This window comes from Rutidosis leptorrhynchoides, chromosome 2 (genome assembly GCF_046630445.1).
Source record: "Rutidosis leptorrhynchoides isolate AG116_Rl617_1_P2 chromosome 2, CSIRO_AGI_Rlap_v1, whole genome shotgun sequence".
Classification (NCBI taxonomy): Eukaryota; Viridiplantae; Streptophyta; class Magnoliopsida; order Asterales; family Asteraceae; genus Rutidosis; species Rutidosis leptorrhynchoides.
In genome coordinates this window covers 294,100,514-294,122,867 of record NC_092334.1, presented here as the reverse complement: position 1 = coordinate 294,122,867, position 22,354 = coordinate 294,100,514, and positions in this window count along the sequence as shown.

The window sequence follows — 22,354 nt, the reverse complement described above, 5'->3', positions numbered from 1 at the left end:
ACCTTTATTGCCATCACCATCATCAACTTAGAACCCTCACAACCATCTCTCTCTCCCTATATTTTTTTTTTATTTTTCTTCGTGTTCAATCAAACCCTCTCCTCTTATTAATCGTAAATCAACCTTATCTTTAATCCCTACTATACGAACACCACATGCTCAATCTTTCTTTTTCTGTTTAATCTCCATCACTCACAACATCTTAAGAACCATCACCATAGTACACCACTATAATCACCATAAACCAAACCTACTACTCGATTTGTAAAACCACCCTCCAAGAATCATCACCACCTATATCACCCTCTCTTCCACAACTCACCATCAACCATTTTTTTTTTCGTGTTCATTCTAAACATCGTGAACCACCTTACCATATCTCTTTTTTCTCTCTTCTTGAACTATAAACACGAACCACTATCATCACATCTTCTACTGATTTGTTTTCATGTTTATGGTATGTAATAAAACACAAGGAATAACATATATTTATGAGTAGCAACTTAGTTATAAAGGAATATATAATGCAGCGAAATTTTCTTTTGTTGTTGTTTATTTCGTGACCCACAACCCACTTGCTCAACAACTTTTGATTTATCAAGCCATCACGTCCACCTGCTCGAATATTTTTTTTATCAATCGGTCCCTACCTTGCTTTGTGTTTCACACATTACTTGTTGTTTTATTTATTTAGTCAACAATTTGGAGTGGATTCCAAAATCCAACAAACCACTGCATCCTTTTCTTTTTCTCTTTTGCAGTAACCAAAACACTCATGCACCCAATTATATAACCATTATGTATGCAAATATCGGGACAGTCCCACTTAAAGAAAATTGTCGATAAGTGCTTGGAGATTTTAAGCAACTTGCCTTTATTCTCTTTTATTGGCCGAATATTTACAAATATGAATAACCCCACTTGATTATTTAAGGAGTTAGAAACTGATAAAATTGATTGATTGATTGCACCTCATATTCCTATTCGTTATGGCATAGTTGGTGGTATTATTGGACGACTTTTGCGGGTTCAACTTTTCTGTACAGCTGACATCCATTAATCATTTTACTCCACAAGATATGTTGAAAGTGATACTGGGTACATGATGACAGGCCTTGAATACGCATTAACTGTGGGCCTTGAACTGGTTTTATTATTGGGCCGGATGTATATCTTGTATCAAAAAGAAATCGCTAGTTGTGTCTGTTAGAATTTAAAACACGAAAAATGTGGATAATTACATATTGATGATGCCCGATGAAGTAAAATGATGTTATACGGTTTTATTGATAATAACTAGGATTAGGCTTTGATTTATTTATTGGGCCGTGAATTTAGATTAGTTCTTGGACTCGTTAAGATTGGGACGTTAAGTGGGCCGAAGAGTGTATACTAATTGGGCCGTATTCATGGATGTATTATTAGACCAAGATTCGGCCTATGTTTGCTGTAGGATAATGATGAAAACGAAAATGAGGTAATGTTATTATAGTGATACAAAGATGATGATGATGAAGTGATATCATGATGATTAAGTGAAGACATGAACATGATGATGTTAATGATATGATTCTGTTGATATTAGAAAAAGAAAATATAAAGGAAAGAAGCTAGAATAATGATAATCATGAAATGGGTTGATGATAATGTTAGATGAGGTATGATGACGATACTGTGAAAACATTTCATGATTCACGATGATATGATGATGGAAAATAAAGATGCTGAATAAATAAATGGGTTCTTTAAAAAGAAAACTGAATTGTGGGTTAAAACAATTTGGATCCGTATTATATTAGGAAATCACAAACGGAGTAATGGTTATGGATGTCATCGGGTTAGCGGGACGTCGCGGGTTCAAACCCGGACTTGAGCATTTTTTTAGGGCTACTTCTTCTTTGAGGTAGAATTTTTATTATTATTATTATTATTATTATTATTATTATTATTATTATTATTATTATTATTATTATTATTATTATTATTATTATTATTATTATTATTATTATTATTATTATTATTATTATTATTAAAATTATTATCATTATTATCATTAGTAGTAAAATTAACCCTTTTATAGTTATTATTATTATCAATAATATTATTATTGTTATTATTAAATCTAATTATTATTATTATTATTTTATCTTTACCAATATTATTTTAGTACTATTATAATTAGCATTTTAACAAACAAATGATTTTTTTTAAATATATTACAAGTATACTAATATTACGTACTAACATGTTTTTAATATATATTAACTAATATATTATTATAACCTTAATTAAATTATACATAATATTTATAATATATTATTAATGTAATATATAAAGATATTAATCTTAATACATTATAAAAATAAATAAACTTAGTTGATTAAATGTGATATGTGTTAATATATATATGAATGATATAGGTTCGTGAATTCGAGATCAACTTTGCACTTGTTCAATATAGCCATATGTATTTTTACTACAAAATACATTAGGTGAGTTCATTTACTCCCTTTTACTCTTTATATTTTTGGGACTGAGAATACATGCGCTGTTTTTATAACTGCTTTATTAAATGCTTTTGAAATATATTTAGAACTGCGAATACATGAAATGCTTTTATAAATGTTTGACGAGATAGACACAATCAAAACATTCCTCGAATGAATTATTATGCAGACAGAAGTTCTGCGGATTATTATTGAATTATGTGGACATGATAATTGCCACCATTGAATTATGTGGACATGATAATTGCCACCATTGAATTATATGGACATGATAATTGCCACCAGTTGATGAGAATGTTATATATCGAGAGAATGATTTTATACACAGGTTATGTGTATGTTATTTTTGTGCACAAGATATGTGTACGGTTACTATGATTTATGAAAATGGTTTCGTACACGAGAAAGATGTACTGTATTTAAAAGATATATCATGTACATTACAGGTGGGTATAGGATTCGGGCCCATTTGTACTATGCAGCATGTAAATTTTGTGGTCTATCAAAATGATGAATTTTATTATTTTAAGATAAACCTATGAACTCACCAACCTTTTGGTTGACACTTGAAAGCATGTTTATTCTCAGGTATGAAAGAAATCTTCCGCTGTGCATTTGCTCATTTTAAGGACATTACTTGGAGTCGATCATCGCTCTGGTATCAAATGTTGATGACTTCGTCCAGATGGATTAGGACGGGGCGTTTCATTTGGTACCAGAGCGATGGTCTTAGCGAACCAGGTCTTGCATTAGTGTGTCTAACTAATAGTCGTTAGGATGCATTAGTGAGTCTGGACTTCGACCTTGTCTGCATGTCAAAAGTTTTTCTTATCATTTCGTGTTGAAAATTATCTGCTTATCATTCTTAGTCTGGATATGTCTTACTGCCTCTATTGCATAGACAGTGTATAGATAAATTCATATCTTAGCGTATCTGTTAGTGTTACCTTTGCCTGACAGCTTCCGTAGATTCCTCCGTAACTTATGGGATTTTATTATTATATATGCATATGTAAATTATGTATTGCAGGGTACTAATCTACATCCTATAATCTAATTCTTATCGAAAATACTTCATCTGATCATACGAGATGAATCCCTTAACCAGTTCGAATTCCTCGGATTCCGACAGCTATTCAAATACGGAGTTTCACCTAAGCTCCGAAAGCAGTGTCACCAGAATGAATCAACAGATCATCCATTCCCAATTCAGCTGTTGGGTTCGTAGACGACTTAATCAATGGAGAAGAGAAGAAGGTGATCCCCTCCACCAACCTAATTCACCTCTTGGCGAAGAACCTGAAGCACTTATCGGCGAATCTATCCGAAACACCATTTTCACACTCATTTCCAGAGCACCTCGCCACGATTATATTCTATCTACAATTCTAAATCTTATTCATCCGCTCGTTCCAACCGACAATCATCTAGGAATACAAGAAGTCAACGAGCTTCGCGCCCGAGTTGTAGCCTTGAGAAAATATGGTGCAAAACATACCAGCTTTAACAACATCACTGACACCAATAGTACCATCAATAACAGCACCAGTACCATCAACAATCTATGCCTCAACATCTCATTATGTACCTCGAGCATAATCTCTACGAAACGTTTTACATCATTTATCTTCGTTCAACATGGCGATTATATAATCTCTAATGTTTTAGAGATTATATATTATTGTTCTAAGGGTAAATCAAATGAGTTTAATATCATATTGACTCATTAAATCCATGAATATATCTGAAGAAAATATATATGTATATATATTTTCATAAAGATTGTAATTAAAAATTCTTTCGTACAAACTGTTAATGGTGAAAATATTTTAACGGGTAGGTAATACCCGAGGAATATTTAGATTTCACATTAATAAGTTAAACTGTACATTCTTCGAATCTGATTCAACAGTCATTTACTATCCTACTTACAACCACCGTTATACGTATCTGTTCACCGCAGAATAACCATTTTCATTCAATTTCATATTTGGATTTTGACCTATCAGAATCCCACAAGTGGCATAATGAAGAAATAATGGACACAATAAAAATTGATTAGAAACAGACTAATTAACAATATGAAAAAAATTTTGTTAAGAATCCACGCTAACTGTTTCCAGCTAACTGTTCCTAGCTAACTGTTAATTCCGTATTATATTTTATTTATCGCAATTTAATTGTCGCAATTTACATTCTCGCAATTTTATTTATCGTTATTTAATTTCTGTTATTTACTTTACGCACTTTATTTATCGTTATTTAATTTTTGTTATTTATTTTACGCACTTTAAATATCGAGACACGTATACAAGGTTTTGACATATCATATCGACGCATTTATATATATTATTTGGAATAACCATAGACACTCTATATGCAGTAATGAACGAGATCTCTATACAGGGTTGAGGTTGATTCTACAATAATATATATAATTTGAGTTGTGATCGAGTCTGAGACGTATACGGGTCACGATACGTATTAATTAATTCGAATATTATATATTAAACTATATATGAATTATTGGATTGTTAACTGTGGACTATCGACTGTGGACTAATAGCATTGGACAATTAAAATGAATTAAAATATTAATTATAACATATGAAATTAAACAATTCTTCAAGTTTGCCACTTGATTTCATTTTAAACCTCATTTGTATCTCAACGATTACAATCTGTGTTCGAACCTTTCGTGATTCTTGAAAACATCTCAATCGAAAGGATGAACCAACCGTACTTCATCTATGAAAGGAAAGATTTATGCATATAGTTATGCACCTGAAAAACTCTCGAAAACTGAGTAAACGTTTAACACGTAGCTGTGCTAATTCCTTTAGTGTTATTATTACCCAAAATAACTTTGCAATTTTTCTTCAAAATAGTCAATTTTGTCACAGCTCCAACAAGACAACTTTGATTTTTTATTCAAAACAACCTTATTATAACCTTGATATATATGCGTGCTCTTTTATTGCTATTGGAGAACCTTTTATATTCCACCATATTACCATCAGCGTTTAATCATCTAAAAACACAATTCTCCTGAAAACACCTCGATTTGATAACCAATGATCCAGATCCGTTAACTTTGAAAATGCTAACGAAGCAGCATGTAGTAAATGGTCTTAATGGCCAAAGGTGATGATAAAAGAATGGATTGTTGGGAACGCTCGATAGAAAATATTTGGTACAAAAAAATAGATTGAGCTAACCATAAAGGAAGCCAAGGAGAAATACAAGTAACATGCCCTAAATTCATAGAATCTAGATAAATCTGGATCCAACGAAATCTTAGAGAATACCTTGCTCCGAAGTCATGTTAAAATCTTGCGGAAAATTTTTCTTCATCAACCTTCGAACTTAGAAATTCCAAAATATCATCATAAATATCTTCGATATTTCTGACGATATTTTCATAAATATTCTTGTCCGAAATTATCTACCTCTTCATGTCTTTCTGTATTCCGTTATATTGGAAACTTCTGTAAAAATCTAAGTATAAATTATGAATGAATTGTGGAGAAGTGTTGGGAATTGAAGCATGAGTTAGTATAATATAATGGCGCTTGGCCAACGTGATTATATTACAGTAAGTCATGCTGAGTTTCTAATGAAACGTGATGATGGTTCACAGTAGATCATACCATCATCATGTGTCATGTTACATAACTCTATCATTCTACTTAACTTCTGAACATATCAAGAAAATGTATTCTTGATGGTTCCACCTTCCGTGATGTTGATAAATTTGAAAATCAAATCGTGCTATCACGTTCATTTCTGCATAGAACATTATAATCATTCGAAACTCTATATTTACAAATTCTGGACCATTATTCGCTTGACTTGAAGTCGGGAAGAGAAAACAAAAGCATTGAGTTTCGAAACATAAGGGAGAATATAAAGCCCGATAACAACACATAAATTACAAACCGTGTATGTCAATGTTTATCGCAACATAAAGACACGGGAGAATTAAAAACATCATAACCCCAAGGGCGAAGTGGAAGAAAATAGATTCATCCGGTGGTAATTAGAAAAGGAGAATGATTGTTGCAATAGTAAGAATAAGAACAAGAATCAGAAATGGATTAAGCATTTTCACAATTGTTTGAAATTGGGAATTTAATATAGGAGTGGTGAAAATAATGGAACAGAGGAAGTTCATTTATTGTGGAGATACCAGACAAAGCAATCGAGACAGGTGATCGTACTAAATTAAAGAGATTTTAATTTTCTTAATCCCGAAGAATCAGATCTTTTAGATTTCGAAGATTTTCTTTAAATCCCTGGAATTCCGGAATTCCTCCAAGACAATGTCAAAAGTTAAGACGAATCTCTATTTATTTATTTATTTATTTATTTATTTATTTATTTATTTCACTCTTTTGTGATAGCTTCATTCGTACGCTTCACATAATTGAATCGTTCTATCTATACTGCTCAATATTGATAAAACTTTATTTATCAACTTATATTCGTCAACAAAAAATTTTTATTGTTAGCCATGAAATTTTTATTGTTAGCCATGACCACCTCACTCAAATTTCGGGACGAAATTTCTTTAACGGGTAGGTACTGTGATGACCCGGGAATTTCCGACCAAATTTAAAATTAATCTTATATGATTTCGACACGATAAGCAAAGTCTGTAATGTTGAGTCACAAATATTTTGAACTGTTCCATTTATTCGTTTGACTTTCGACCATTCCCGACGATTCACGAACAATTGTTAAAAATAAATATATATAAATATAAATATAAATATAAGTGTATATATATATTAACTTGGATTAACAAAATATAAATTAATCATTTGAATTAAATATGTAAAATAATATACAGGGTAATTAAATTATTATTAAAATGAATATATACATATATATAATTTCTATACATAATTAATATTACATGTATATTGTAATATTTAAATATTAAATAATCAAATATGTTATATTATATTATAGGTGTTACATAATCAATAATACGTAATATTAAGTTTAAGTACAAGTTAAAATATGAAAGTTATATTATTAACCTTAATGTTAGTATTAATATTTGTATTATGGATATTATTATTATTATAAATTCTATTATTAGTTTTATTATTATTAATAAAATTAATATTAGATATTAATGTTTATATGATTAATGTTATTATTTTCTTCATAATTAATATACACTGTCGACACACATTACCTTTTCTATTTAACTTTATGTTATCTATTCATATTTATCTTTATCTAACTTCATCTATCTATATTATGAGTATATACATTTATACATATCAATCACACACAAGTTTAATATGTTTCTCTTTCTCTCTTCTTTTGGAACAACCGAACACCATCATTATGAGAAGACCTACAACTACTACAGCTTCGGTTCTTTGATCCACAAAACATTACATTTGATTTATTTTCTCTTCTCTACAATCGTCGACCCTAATCAAACCCAGGTAACTTGCTTCTCTTTTTGTTCGATAAACACTACAACTTACAACTCCTTTTGTTTGTTGTTTGCTATTGGTTACCCATGTTTCTGTTACCATCAACAACCATCGGTTTTGACCACCACACCCACCATTAAAGAAGGCAACTAAGCTCACTGTATCTATTTCCAATCGAGCCAAACAACACCCACATAATGATCTCGTTGTTATTTCTTGTGTACATTCGAAAGTCATAACCACCAGTCCACCATCGAATCACCTTCATGTAACCCAACAACCATCTTGTTGCTACCTTTATTGCCATCACCATCATCAACTTAGAACCCTCACAACCATCTCTCTCTCCCTATATTTTTTTTCTTTTTCTTCGTGTTCAATCAAACCCTCTCCTCTTATTAATCGTAAATCACCCTTATCTTTAATCCATACTATACGAACACCACATGCTCAATCTTTCTTTTTCTGTTTAATCTCCATCACTCACGACACTTTAAGAACCATCACCATAGTACACCACTATAATCACCATAAACCAAACCTACTACTCGATTTGTAAAACCACCCTCCAAGAATCATCAGCACCTATATCACCCTCTCTTCCACAACTCACCATCAACCATTTTTTTTTCGTGTTCATTCTAAACATCGTGAACCACCTTACCATATCTCTCTTTTCTCTCTTCTTGAACTATAAACACGGACCACTATCATCACATCTTCTACTGATTCGTTTTCATGTTTCTGGTATGTAATAAAACACAAGGAGTAACATATATTTATGAGTAGCAACTTGGTTATAAAGGAATATATAATGTAGCGAAATTTTCTTTTGTTGTTGTTTATTTCGTGACCCACAACCCACTTGCTCAACAACTTTTGATTTCTCAAGCCATCACGTCCACCTGCTCGAATATTTTTTTTATCAATCGGCCCCTACCTTGCTTTGTGTTTCACACACTACTTGTTATTTTATTTATTTAGTCGACAATTTGGAGTGGATTCCAAAATCCAACAAACCACTGCATCCTTTTCTTTTTCTCTTTTGCAGTAACCAAAACCCTCATGCACCCAATTATATAACCATTATGTATGCAAATATCGGGACAGTCCCACTTAAAGAAAATTGTCGATAAGTGCTTGGAGATTTTTAGCAACTTGCCTTTATTCTCTTTTATTGGCCGAATATTTACAAATATGAATAACCCCACCTGATTATTTAAGGAGTTAGAAACTGATAAAATTGATTGATTGATTGCACCTCATATTCCTATTCGTTATGGCGTAGTTGGTGGTATTATTGGACGACTTTTGCGGGTTCAACTTTTCTGTACAGCCGACATCCATTAATCATTTAACTCCACAAGATATGTTGAAAGTGATACTGGGTACATGATGACAGGCCTTGAATATGCATTAACTGTGGGCCTTGAACTGGTTTTATTATTGGGCCGGATGTATATCTTGTATCAAAAAGAAATCGCTAGTTGTGTCTGTTAGAATTTAAAACACGAAAAATGTGGATAATTACATATTGATGATGCCCGATGAAGTAAAATGATGTTATACGGTTTTATTGATAATAACTAGGATTAGGCTTTGATTTATTTATTGGGCCGTGAATTTAGATTAGTTCTTGGACTCGTTAAGATTGGGACGCTAAGTGGGCCAAAGAGTGTATACTAATTGGGCCGTATTCATGGATGTATTATTAGACCAAGATTCGGCCTATGTTTGCTGTAGGATAATGATGAAAATGAAAATGAGGTAATGTTATTATAGTGATACAAAGATGATGATGATGAAGTGATATCATGATGATTAAGTGAAGACATGAACATGATGATGTTAATGATATGATTCTGTTGATATTAGAAAAAGAAAATGATAAGGAAAGAAGCTAGAATAATGATAATCATGAAATGGGTTGATGATAATGTTAGATGAGGTATGATGACGATACTGTGAAAACATTTCATGATTCACGATGATATGATGATGGAAAATAAAGATGCTGAATAAATAAATGGGTTCTTTAAAAAGAAAACTGAATTGTGGGTTAAAACAATTTGAATCTGTATTATATTAGGAAATCACAAACGGAGTAATGGTTATGGATGTCATCGGGTTAGCGGGACGTCGCGGGTTCAAACCCGGACTTGAGCATTTTTTTTAGGGCTACTTCTTCTTTGAGGTAGAATTTTTATTATTATTATTATTATTATTAAAATTATTATCATTATTATCATTAGTAGTAAAATTAACATTTTTATAGTTATTATTATTATCAATAATATTATTATTGTTATTATTAAATCTAATTATTATTATTATTATTTTATCTTTACTAATATTATTTTAGTACTATTATAATTAGCATTTTAACAAACAAATGATTTTTTTTAAATATATTACAAGTATACTAATATTACGTACTAACATGTTTTTAATATATATTAACTAATATATTATTATAACCTTAATTAAATTATACATCATATTTATAATATATTATTAATGTAATATATAAAGATATTAATCTTAATACATTATAAAAATAAATAAACTTAGTTGATTAAATGTGATATGTGTTAATATATATATGAATGATATAGGTTCGTGAATTCAAGATCAACTTTGCACTTGTTCAATATAGCCATATGTATTTTTACTACAAAATACATTAGGTGAGTTCATTTACTCCCTTTTACTCTTTATATTTTTGGGACTGAGAATACATGCGCTGTTTTTATAACTGCTTTATTAAATGCTTTTGAAATATATTTAGAACTGCGAATACATGAAATGCTTTTATAAATGTTTGACGAGATAGACACAAGCAAAACATTCCTCGAATGAATTATTATGCAGACAGAAGTTCTGCGGATTATTATTGAATTATGTGGACATGATAATTGCCACCATTGAATTATGTGGACATGATAATTGCCACCATTGAATTATGTGGACATGATAATTGCCACCAGTTGATGAGAATGTTATATATCGAGAGAATGATTTTATACACAGGTTATGTGTATGTTATTTTTGTGCACAAGATATGTGTACGGTTACTATGATTTATGAAAATGGTTTCGTACACGAGAAAGATGTACTGTATTTAAAAGATATAGCATGTACATTACAGGTGGGTATAGGATTCGGGCCCATTTGTACCATGCAGCATTTAAATTTTGTGGTCTATTAAAATGATGAATTTTATTGTTTTAAGATAAACCTATGAACTCACCAAACTTTTGGTTAACACTTGAAAGCATGTTTATTCTCAGGTATGAAAGAAATCTTCCGCTGTGCATTTGCTCATTTTAAGGACATTACTTGGAGTCGATCATCGCTCTGGGATCAAATGTTGATGACTTCGTCCAGATGGATTAGGACGGGGCATTTCAAAAAACACCTACAAACACTTTCATTCTTCAATTTTCTTCATTTAAGTGATCTCTCTCAAGTTCTATCTTCAAGTTCTAAGTGTTCTTCATAAATTCCATAAGTATAGTTTCATAAAAATCAAGAATACTTCCAAGTTTGCAAATCTACTTCCAAGCTTTCCAATCCATTCCAAGTAATCATCTAAGATCAAGGAACCTTTTTTTATTTACAGTAGGTTATCTTTCTAATTCAAGGTAATATTCATATTCAAACTTTGATTCAATTTCTACAACTATAACAATCTTATTTCGAGTGAAAATCTTACTTGAACTGTTTTCGTGTCATGATTCTGCTTCAAGAACTTTCAAGCCATCCAAGGATCCTTTGAAGCTATATCCATTTTTCTCATTTCCAGTAGCTTTATCCAGAAAACTTGAGGTAGTAATGATGTTCATAACATCATTCGATTCATATATATAAAGCTATCTTATTCGTGAAGCGACCCGTCCTAATCCATCCGGACGAAGTCCATATCGATTACAAACGATTCACAATAGTAGGTTACATCGCGAGGTACTTGACCTCTATATGATACATTTTACAAACATTGCATTCATTTTTAAAAGACAAACTTTCATTTACATTGAAAGTTGACGGCATGCATACTCTTTCATAATATATCCAACTATAATTGACTTAATAATAATCTTGATGAACTCAACGACTCGAATGCAACGTTTTTTGAAATATGTCATGAATGACTCCAAGTAATATCTCTAATTTAGCAAATGCACAGCGGAAGATTTCTTTCATACCTGAGAATAAACATGCTTTAAAGTGTCAACCAAAAGGTTGGTGAGTTCATTAGTTTATCATAACAATCATTTCCATTATTTTAATAGACCACAAGATTTCATTTTCAGTTCTCATAATTAATACGTCCTATGCATAGAGACAAAAATAATCATTCATATGGATTGAACACCTGGTAATCGACATTCACAATATACATATAAGAATATCCCCATCATTCCGGAATCCTCCTTCGGACATGATATAAATTTCGAAGTACTAAAGCATCCGGTACTTTAGATGGGGCTTGTTGGGCCCGATAGATCTATCTTTAGGATTCGCGTCAATTAGGGTGTCTGTTCCCTAATTCTTAGATTACCAGACTTAATAAAAAAGGGCATATTCGATTTCGATAATTCAACCATAGAATGTAGTTTACGTACTTGTGTCTATTTCGTAAAACATTTATAAAAGTTGCGCATGTATTCTCATCCCAAAAAAATATAAAGGGTAAAAAGGCAAATGAAACTTACCATACTGTATTTTGTAGTAAAAATACATATAACATCATTGAACAAGTGTAAGGTTGGCCTCGGATTCACGAACCTAAATTTATTATATATATATTTATGTGTTGGTCAATATTTGTCTAACAAATTAAGTCAAGTCGTAGTGTACCACAATCCTAATGCTCGAGACTAATATACAAAAGTCAACAAAAATCAATTTGACTCAAAAGGATTTCCAAAATTTATACATGATTATTATATAGTTTAAATATCGTCGCTTTATATTTTTAAATATTTTAAAAGATTTATTAGAGTAAATAACATAATTCATTTATTAATAAATATTATTTTATATTAAAATTTATATAATAAATTATACTTTTATATATATTAGGTAATAAAATTTATAAAGACAATATGATAAGTATTATTAACATAATTATATTACAAGTAGTAAAATATCTTTGTATTACATATTTATTTGATAATAATAATAAGTAAAATTCGTATTATTTTGTAATAATAATTATTATTATTTTATTAATATAAATATTAATATTTATATTTACTAAAATGATATTATGATAAAATGATAATTATGATTATGATTTCTTTAATATTTACGATACTTTTTAATATTAACTTTAAAATAATAATTTTTATTTAAAATGATAATAATAATGATATTTTATAATAACAATGACAAAAATGATAATTTTGATAAAATGATAGTTTTAATACTAACGATACCTTTAATAATATTAGTAGTGATAAAAATAATAAGAATGATAATTTTATTTAAATCATTATCTTACAATATTTAAATTTCATCATGATACTCATAATCATTATTTCCTAATCACTTTGTTAATAGTTTTTAAATCGTCTTTTATATCGCGTTCATTTTAATGATAATAATAGTAATTATAATAATTAAGTGTTACTAATAATAATAAATATTATGATAATGATAATATTATTAACTACTTTAATGATAATAATAATAATACTAATTATAACTTTAACGATAATAACGATAGTAATAATAATAATAAAAATAACAATTTTTAATGATAATACTTTTTAATGATAATGATAACAATAATAGTAATAGTAGTAATAATAATAATAATAATAATAATAATAATAATAATAATAATAATAATAATAATAATAATAATAATAATAATAATAATAATAATACTAATTAGATAAAAAAATTAGAACGACGATAATAACGACGATAATAATAATCATTTTTAATAATAATACAAAATTTCAATTGACAATAACTTCTAATCCATTCATCGAATACATTCGATATCTAAATGAAAAGTTTATAATTTTTCGCCAGCTTTCCAACGACATGCATATCTTATACCTTATCTCAATCGCATATGTAACTAATTCAAGATTCAACATAACCTATCTAATGGCAATATCAAAAGTACAAGCATGCATAATCCTATTTACTCGAGCACTAGTCAGGGATACACTATTAATAAATAAAAGTTAAGTTATAAGTGCTCACGTATCAATATTGAGATTCAATATTGCAGGAAGGTACATAGACGCAACGGAGATGATAAACACTAGATTGACCTCACGAGCTATACCCCCGAACCATACCCATAACCTCCATAGCTATAACCCATAATTTCCTTAGCTCTATCCCGCTCATAACACTCGTTTTGAAAACATGCGAGCAGAACCTCGTCGTAGTATTTTATGTAATATATACTAATAATATCGCTCACAATAATACTAATACTAATAATAATAAGATTAATATTAATAATCTTAATATTAATAATAATATTAATATTAATAATGTATACATATATTTTTCTATCTCTTGCGAAAAAATGAATGATGGAATGAATTAGAAACAAGCACGTTCAATATTTAAAGCTATGTTAAGCCTACCTACTACTCATGTTCGACTAATAAGAGTTACCAGCAGTTTTATTTATTATTATTATTATTATATATATTATATTTAATTTATATAATTACTTATATATTATATTATATTTACATTCATGGTAAAAATGAAATTTTTACTAAAATGACTCGTACGTTGTCACTCGACTTATGTACCACTTTCGATTTTTCGATCGCATTTTCGTACGTTTAGAAAACTAGCCTTTTACGTTACGCTACGTGTACCCTTATTAATAATTTGACTTACTCATCAATAAATTATCTTATAAAAAAATGTAACTTATAAAATTGAGCATTGTGGTCATTTGCTTCTATAAATCAGTGACTCGTTGTTTATCAAAATATATTATTTTAAATCAAACGTTTTGTGACAAGGTTAATAATATATATATATATATATATATATATATATATATATATATATATATATATATATATATATATATATATATATATATATATTTTAAATAAACTTATACTTATTGTAATAAAATTATTTATGTAATAATATCGTATTTAGTTTTACAAAACTAATTATATCTCAAGATTCATTTTAAATTCGTTTAGAGATTACATAACGTTTACTCTTTAAAACTTAATTTCTTATAATCATTTATGCGTCAACGTTTGTTTTTAATATCTTTCTAGATTTAAATCACGTTTTTATTTCCCGTTATATCTATCTATATCTTATTGAATCATGGACCATTGTTATGGATAATTTGTCAAAAGGTTTCTAGAAAGATTCTGAAATTCAGGGTAACGTTAAAACTTTTATCTTTATTATAATGGCTTAGTAATGAATTGTCAAAAGTGGTTCTAGATATTTATAAAGTTATATTCATTTTCAAAGAAGACGTGACACTCTGTTAGTTATATATAATTCCTAAGATTTATAACAATAAAAGATAATGATAATAACTTTAAAAAATTACTTCTTGACATGTTGTAAGATGTACAAATCTTTATCGTAGTACGTCTTATATCTTCGAAACAATAATTATATGTGCTTGTGATTTATAAAACTTAATTAGGTTTTATATACATACTCAAATTATTTTATAAACCGTTGTAGTAACAAGTTCTGTTTAAACTGAAAACGTTTTCATACATTTGAAATTAAATCAAATGGATATTATATAGTTTAGTTTTCTAGAATTAATTATATTCAAACCATATAATCTATTATTAGGGTTTATGTTAGATCCTTATAAGTTTGGTATTAACTCATTTAATAACCATCGAGTGTTGCTATCTATTAATTATATTCAAAATTGTTATATATAAGTTCAATATACCTTTCCTATACACGTATCACATAACACGTTTTATTACGCAAATGTTTATCTAACACGAATAAGTATATAGTTATACGTTCAATATTCTGCTAACGTTTACAAGTCATAAAATAGATTTCCTTATATATTTACATGTCAATTAAACCGTTTAATGTTTTATTAATATTTCTCAAATTAACACTCACACATATGTATATATTCATACATATCTATTTACACATAATTATTCGTGAATCGTCAGGCATGGTCAAAGGGTAATTGATTACATGAATATAGTTTTCAAACTTTCGAGACTCAACATTATAGATTTTGCTTATCGTGTCGGAATCATATAAAGATTAAAGTTTAAATTTGATCGGAAATTTCCGGGTCATCACAATTCGAAGGTTTAAACTTGAAATCACTAGAACATAGTTTAGTTAATTCTAAACTTGTTCACAAACAAAAGTTAATCCTTCTAACTTGACTTTTAAAATCAACTAAACACATGTTCTATATCTATATGATATGCTAACTTAATGATTTAAAACCTGGAAACACGATGAACACCATAAAATCGGATATACGCCGTCGTAGTGAAACCGAGGGCTGTTTTGGTTTGGATAATTAAAAACTATGATAAACTTTGATTTAAAAGTTATTCTTCATAGAAAATGATTTTTCATATGAACATGAAAATATATCCAAAAATCAAGGTTAAACTCAAAGTGGAAGTATGTTTTCTAAAATGGTCATCTATACGTCGTTCTTTCGACTGAAATGACTACCTTCACAAAAATGACTTGTAACTTATATTTCTGACTATAAACCTATACCTTTTCTGTTTAGATTCATAAAATAGTGTTCAATATGAAACCATAGCAATTTGATTCACTCAAAACGGATTTAAAATGAAGAAGTTATGGGTAAAACAAGATTGGATATTTTTGATCTTTTTAGCTACGGAAAATGTTTAACAAATCTATACAAATCATATCCTAGCTAACTTATATTATATTATACATGTATTCTAATATATTATGTAATCTTGGGATACCGTAGACACGTATGCAAATGTTTTGACATATCATATCGACCCATCTATATATATTATTTGGAACAACCATAGACACTCTATATGCAGTAATGTTGGAGTTAGCTATACAGGGTTGAGGTTGATTCCAAAAATATATATAGTTTGAGTTGTGATCTAGCCTGAGACGTGTATACACTGGGTCGTGGATTGATTCAAGATAATATATATCGATTTATTTCTGTACATCTAACTGTGGACAACTAGTTGTATGTTACTAACGAGGACAGCTGACTTAATACACTCAAATCTTTAAAATATAATAAAAATGATTGTAATTATATTTTGATCATACTTTGATATATATGTACATATTTGTTATAGGTTCGTGAATCGACCAATGGCCAAGTCTTACTTCCCTACGAAGTAAAAATCTGTGAAAGTGAGTTATAGTCCCACTTTTAAAATCTAATATTTTTGGGATGAGAATACATGCAGGTTTTATAAATAATTTATAAAATAGACACAAGTACGTGAAACTACATTCTATGGTTGAATTATCGAAATCGAATATTGTGATGACCCGGGAATTTCTGACCAAATTTAAACATAATCTTATATGATTCGACTCGATAAGCAAAGTCTATTAAACCGAGTCTCATTATGTTTGAACTATTTCATGATAACATTTGACCTTTAACTATTTCCGACGATTCACGAACCTTTAATTGTAACTAAGAATGTAAATATAAATAATTATATATAAAACTAATTATATTAGTATTAATGAACTATTAAGTAATTTTGTTATTATAAAAGATAACATTTAATAACTAAAGATTTTCATTTTGAATATATATAGTATATTGTATATAAATGATTCAAACATATTTTACCAACGTTATCAAAATATTAAATGTACAATGTTATACTTTGTAGTTAATTGTTTAATATACATAATTAATCATCTACTCAACATTTAAAACATGATTTTATATATATGGTAGTATACATATATACATAAATATAACTATATATATATATATATGATTTTATACATAATTATTATATTATGTATATGTAGAAATTTATAATATATCTATGATGAAATAATGTACTATTTTAATAAATATATATAATACTTACATATATAAAACATTTATATTTTTCATAATTACATACATAAGTATAATATAATTAGTATGTAAATAAATATTATAATATATTTATATTAAAATGCATAAATATATAATATTCAGTATATGTTACAATACATATTACATAATTATTAAATATTACATAATAATAGATGATATTAATAAATTAAATTTAAATACAAATATAGTTGTTGTAGTAATGTTATTTGTATCGTCAAATATCAATATTTGTATTCATAATATCACTTTATATCATATAAAGATGAAATTGGATGTATAAATTAGATTATTATTACTAATATTATTATTATCGATAAAATATTAATATTATCATAATTAGTATGGTATTATTATTATTATTATTATTATTATTATTATTATTATTATTATCATTTTTACAATTATTATTATCATTAATATTATATTTATCATTATTATTAATTTTATTAATATTATTAGATATTAATAGTATTGTTATTATATATTATTATTATTAATTAAAAAAAAGCAGTAGGGATCTATATTATACGCTTGACCTCTGTATCCTTTATCTCTATTATTATTATTTTTTTTGTTTCTTTCCTGCTCCCAACTCGTGAACCTGTGTTGACATTTTCTCCATTTTTTATCAACCGATCTCTATTATTACAACATGATTATGTATAATTGCAAATCAAATAAAAAAGAAATCCAATGGGATTAAAGAGCACAGCGATATTTTTGTTTTCTTCTTCTCTGCACGCTCCAATTTTTTTTTTCTCTTAATTCAATTTCGAATAAAGTTTCAAAATCTAAAAATGCAGAAAGGTTAGAAATCTTTCTTTGAATCTATCTGCAAAATCTCAACTCTCAAATCTTTATATCGATCTTGAATTTTGAAGTCAAAGTTTAGTCTAAAAAAAGTCAACAATTGTTCTTGAGACAAATTCGCGTTCTTGTATATGTTTCTGATCAAATTGACGATTCCAGTAGTTTTTATACATGTTTAGAAAACTATTTCGTGTTATAAACATTATCTATAATGTTATCTATTACGAAATCAATTTTTTTTGTTTTGTTCCAAGAACCGACGCTGCAGTAGGCGTTAGTGTTTTTTTTTTTATTTTAGAACCCAAATTATTTTTTTTTCTGTAATGTTTTGAAGCTTTAAAGGGAACCCCAATTTTTTATTTTTTTTTTGTTATTGATGTTTTGTTGAATCCATGAGACTTGTGGAGAAGAAGAGGAATAGAAGAAAAACAGTTTATATATAAAATTTAAATTCGATATTAGTACAGAGAATCAGAATTGGTGGGATGGTCGAGAGTGTTTGCGTGTGAGCATGTGGTCACGAGATCGAGTCCAGAGGACGGTAGTTTCTTTTTTTTTTTGAAACTCTTTTCATGTGAGGTAGTTTTCTTTTCTAATTTTTTTATTGTTATTATATATTAATTATTATTAGTATTATTATTATTATTGTGATTGTTTTGATTGTTATTGTTATTGTTATTATTAGTATCATACTTGTTATCATATTTGAAAGTATTATAGACATTACTATTATTATTATGATAGGTATTAATAATATTATTATTAGTAATAAACTTATCATTTTAGTATTTTATCATCATTAGGATTATGATTATGATTATCATTATTATTATTATGAAGGAAATAAAAATATATTATTATCATCAATATTAGAATTTGTACCGGTTTATAAATAATAGTATCATCAGTACATTTACAATTAATAATATCATATTTATCAGTATCATCATTAATATTTACTAGTATTATTATGATTATCATTTATCATTTTATAAATATTAGAACCCTTATTATTAACATAAGTATGGTATTAGTATTAATATTATTTTAGAGTTATTATTATTAGTATCATTAACAGTTATCATTTTCATTTTTTTTGCTATTAGTATTATCATTATTAATAAAATTATTATTATTATTAGTAAATCATTATTATCTAAATTATTATTTTAACAAATAAATCTTTTGTACACTATATATATACTTATGGTATATACTAGGATTGTATTAATAATTCACATAACAAACTAATAAAATTTCATAAATACAATACTAACCACAAATATATGTATATAAATATATTAATGTCACTATTTATATAAACGTAAATCATTATAGATATATACATAAAATCGATATATATATAAAATATAACTTAAAATATAATATAAGTATACGTTTTAAAATAAAGGTTAGAATAAATTCTACAAAACTATAATATATAAATAATACATATTAATAAATGAAATTTTGTAACTTACATTATACGTATTAATATATACACAATTGATATAGGTTCGTGAATCTGAGGCCAACCCTGCATTGTTCAATGACGTCATATGTATTTTTACTACAAAATACAGTATCGTGAGTTTCATTTGCCTTTTTACCCTTTATATTTTTGGGCTGAGAATACATGCGCAACTTTTATAACTGTTTTACGAAATTGACACAAGTACGTGAAACTACATTCTATGGTTGGATTATCGAAGTCGAATATGCCCCTTTTTATTAAGTCTGGTAATCTAAGAATTAGGGAACAGACACCCTAATTGACGCGAATCCTAAAGATAGATCTATCGGGCCCAACAAGCCCCATCCAAAGTACCGGATGTTTTAGTACTTCGAAATTTATATCATGTCCGAAGGAGGATCCCGGAATGATGGGGATATTCTTATATATGCATATTGTTAATGTCGGTTACCAGGTGTTCAATCCATATGAATGATATTTTTGTCTCTATGCATGGGACGTATGTTTATGAGAAATGGAAATCTGAAATCTTGTGGTCTATTAAAATGATGGAAACGATTGTTTAAGTTAAACTAATGAACTCACCAACCTTTTGGTTGACACTTTAAAGCATGTTTATTCTCAGGTACGAAAGAAATCTTCCGCTGTGTATTTGCTCATTTTATAGATATTACTTGGAGTCATTCATGGCATATTTCAAAAGACGTTGCATTCGAGTCGTTGAGTTCATCAAGATTATTATCAAGTCAATTATAGTTGGATATATTATGAAATGGTATGCATGCCTGTCAACTTTCGATGTAATGAAAGTTTGTCTTTTCAAAAACGAATGCAATGTTTGTAAAATGTATCATATAGAGGTCAAGTACCTCGCAATGTAATCAACTGTTGTGAATCGTTTATAATCGATATGGACTTCGTCCGGATGGATTTGGACGGGTCTTCACAAATATGCCCCTTTTTATTAAGTCTGGTAATATAAGAATTAGGGAACAGACACCCTAATTGACGCGAATCCTAAAGATAGATCTATTGGGCCTAACAAACCCCATCCAAAATACCTGATGCTTTAGTACTTCGAAATTTATATCATATCCGAAGGGTGTCCCGAAATGATGGGGATATTCTTATATATGCATCTTATTAATGTCGGTTACCAGGTGTTCACCATATGAATGATTTTTATCTCTATGTATGGGATGTGTATTTAAATATGAAATCTTGTGGTCTATTGTTACGATTTGATATATATAGGTTAAACCTATAACTCAACAACATTTTTGTTGACGTTTAAAGCATGTTTATTCTCAGGTGAATACTAAGAGCTTCCGCTGTTGCATAATATATTTCTATTGTAAACCATTATGTAATGGTCGTGTGTAAACAGTATATTTTAGATTATCATTATTTGATAATCTACGTAATGTTTTTAAAACCTTTATTGATAAAATAAAGGTTATGGTTGTTTTAAAAATGAATGCAGTCTTTGAAAAACGTCTCATATAGAGGTCAAAACCTCGCAACGAAATCAATTAATATGGAACGTTTATAATCAATATGAACGGGACATTTCAGGTATGCCGACATGGCCAACTACCTAGTTGCTGGAGTAGTAGAAAAGGGAATGAGCACATCCCGAAGAAGGAAGTTCTTCAGGGATACCAAGTACTACTACTAGGAAGACCCTTACCTATTTAGAATTTTCCCTGATAAGATAATCAAGAGATGCGTAGATGAAAAACAAGCAGCAGGGATTCTTCACCAATGTCACCATGGACCAACTGGAGGTCATCATGGAGCAAACTTAACCGCAAAATAAGTCTATGAATTAGGATTTTTTGGCCGTCTATATTCCGAGATGCGCAAGAGCTTCTAAAGCGTTGCGACGCATGCCAAAGGCAAGGTATTATCTCTATGAAGAATGAGATGCCTCGGACTAATATCCAAGCTTGCGACATCTTCGATATATGGGTATTAGACTTCATGGGGCCATTCCCAAAGTCTA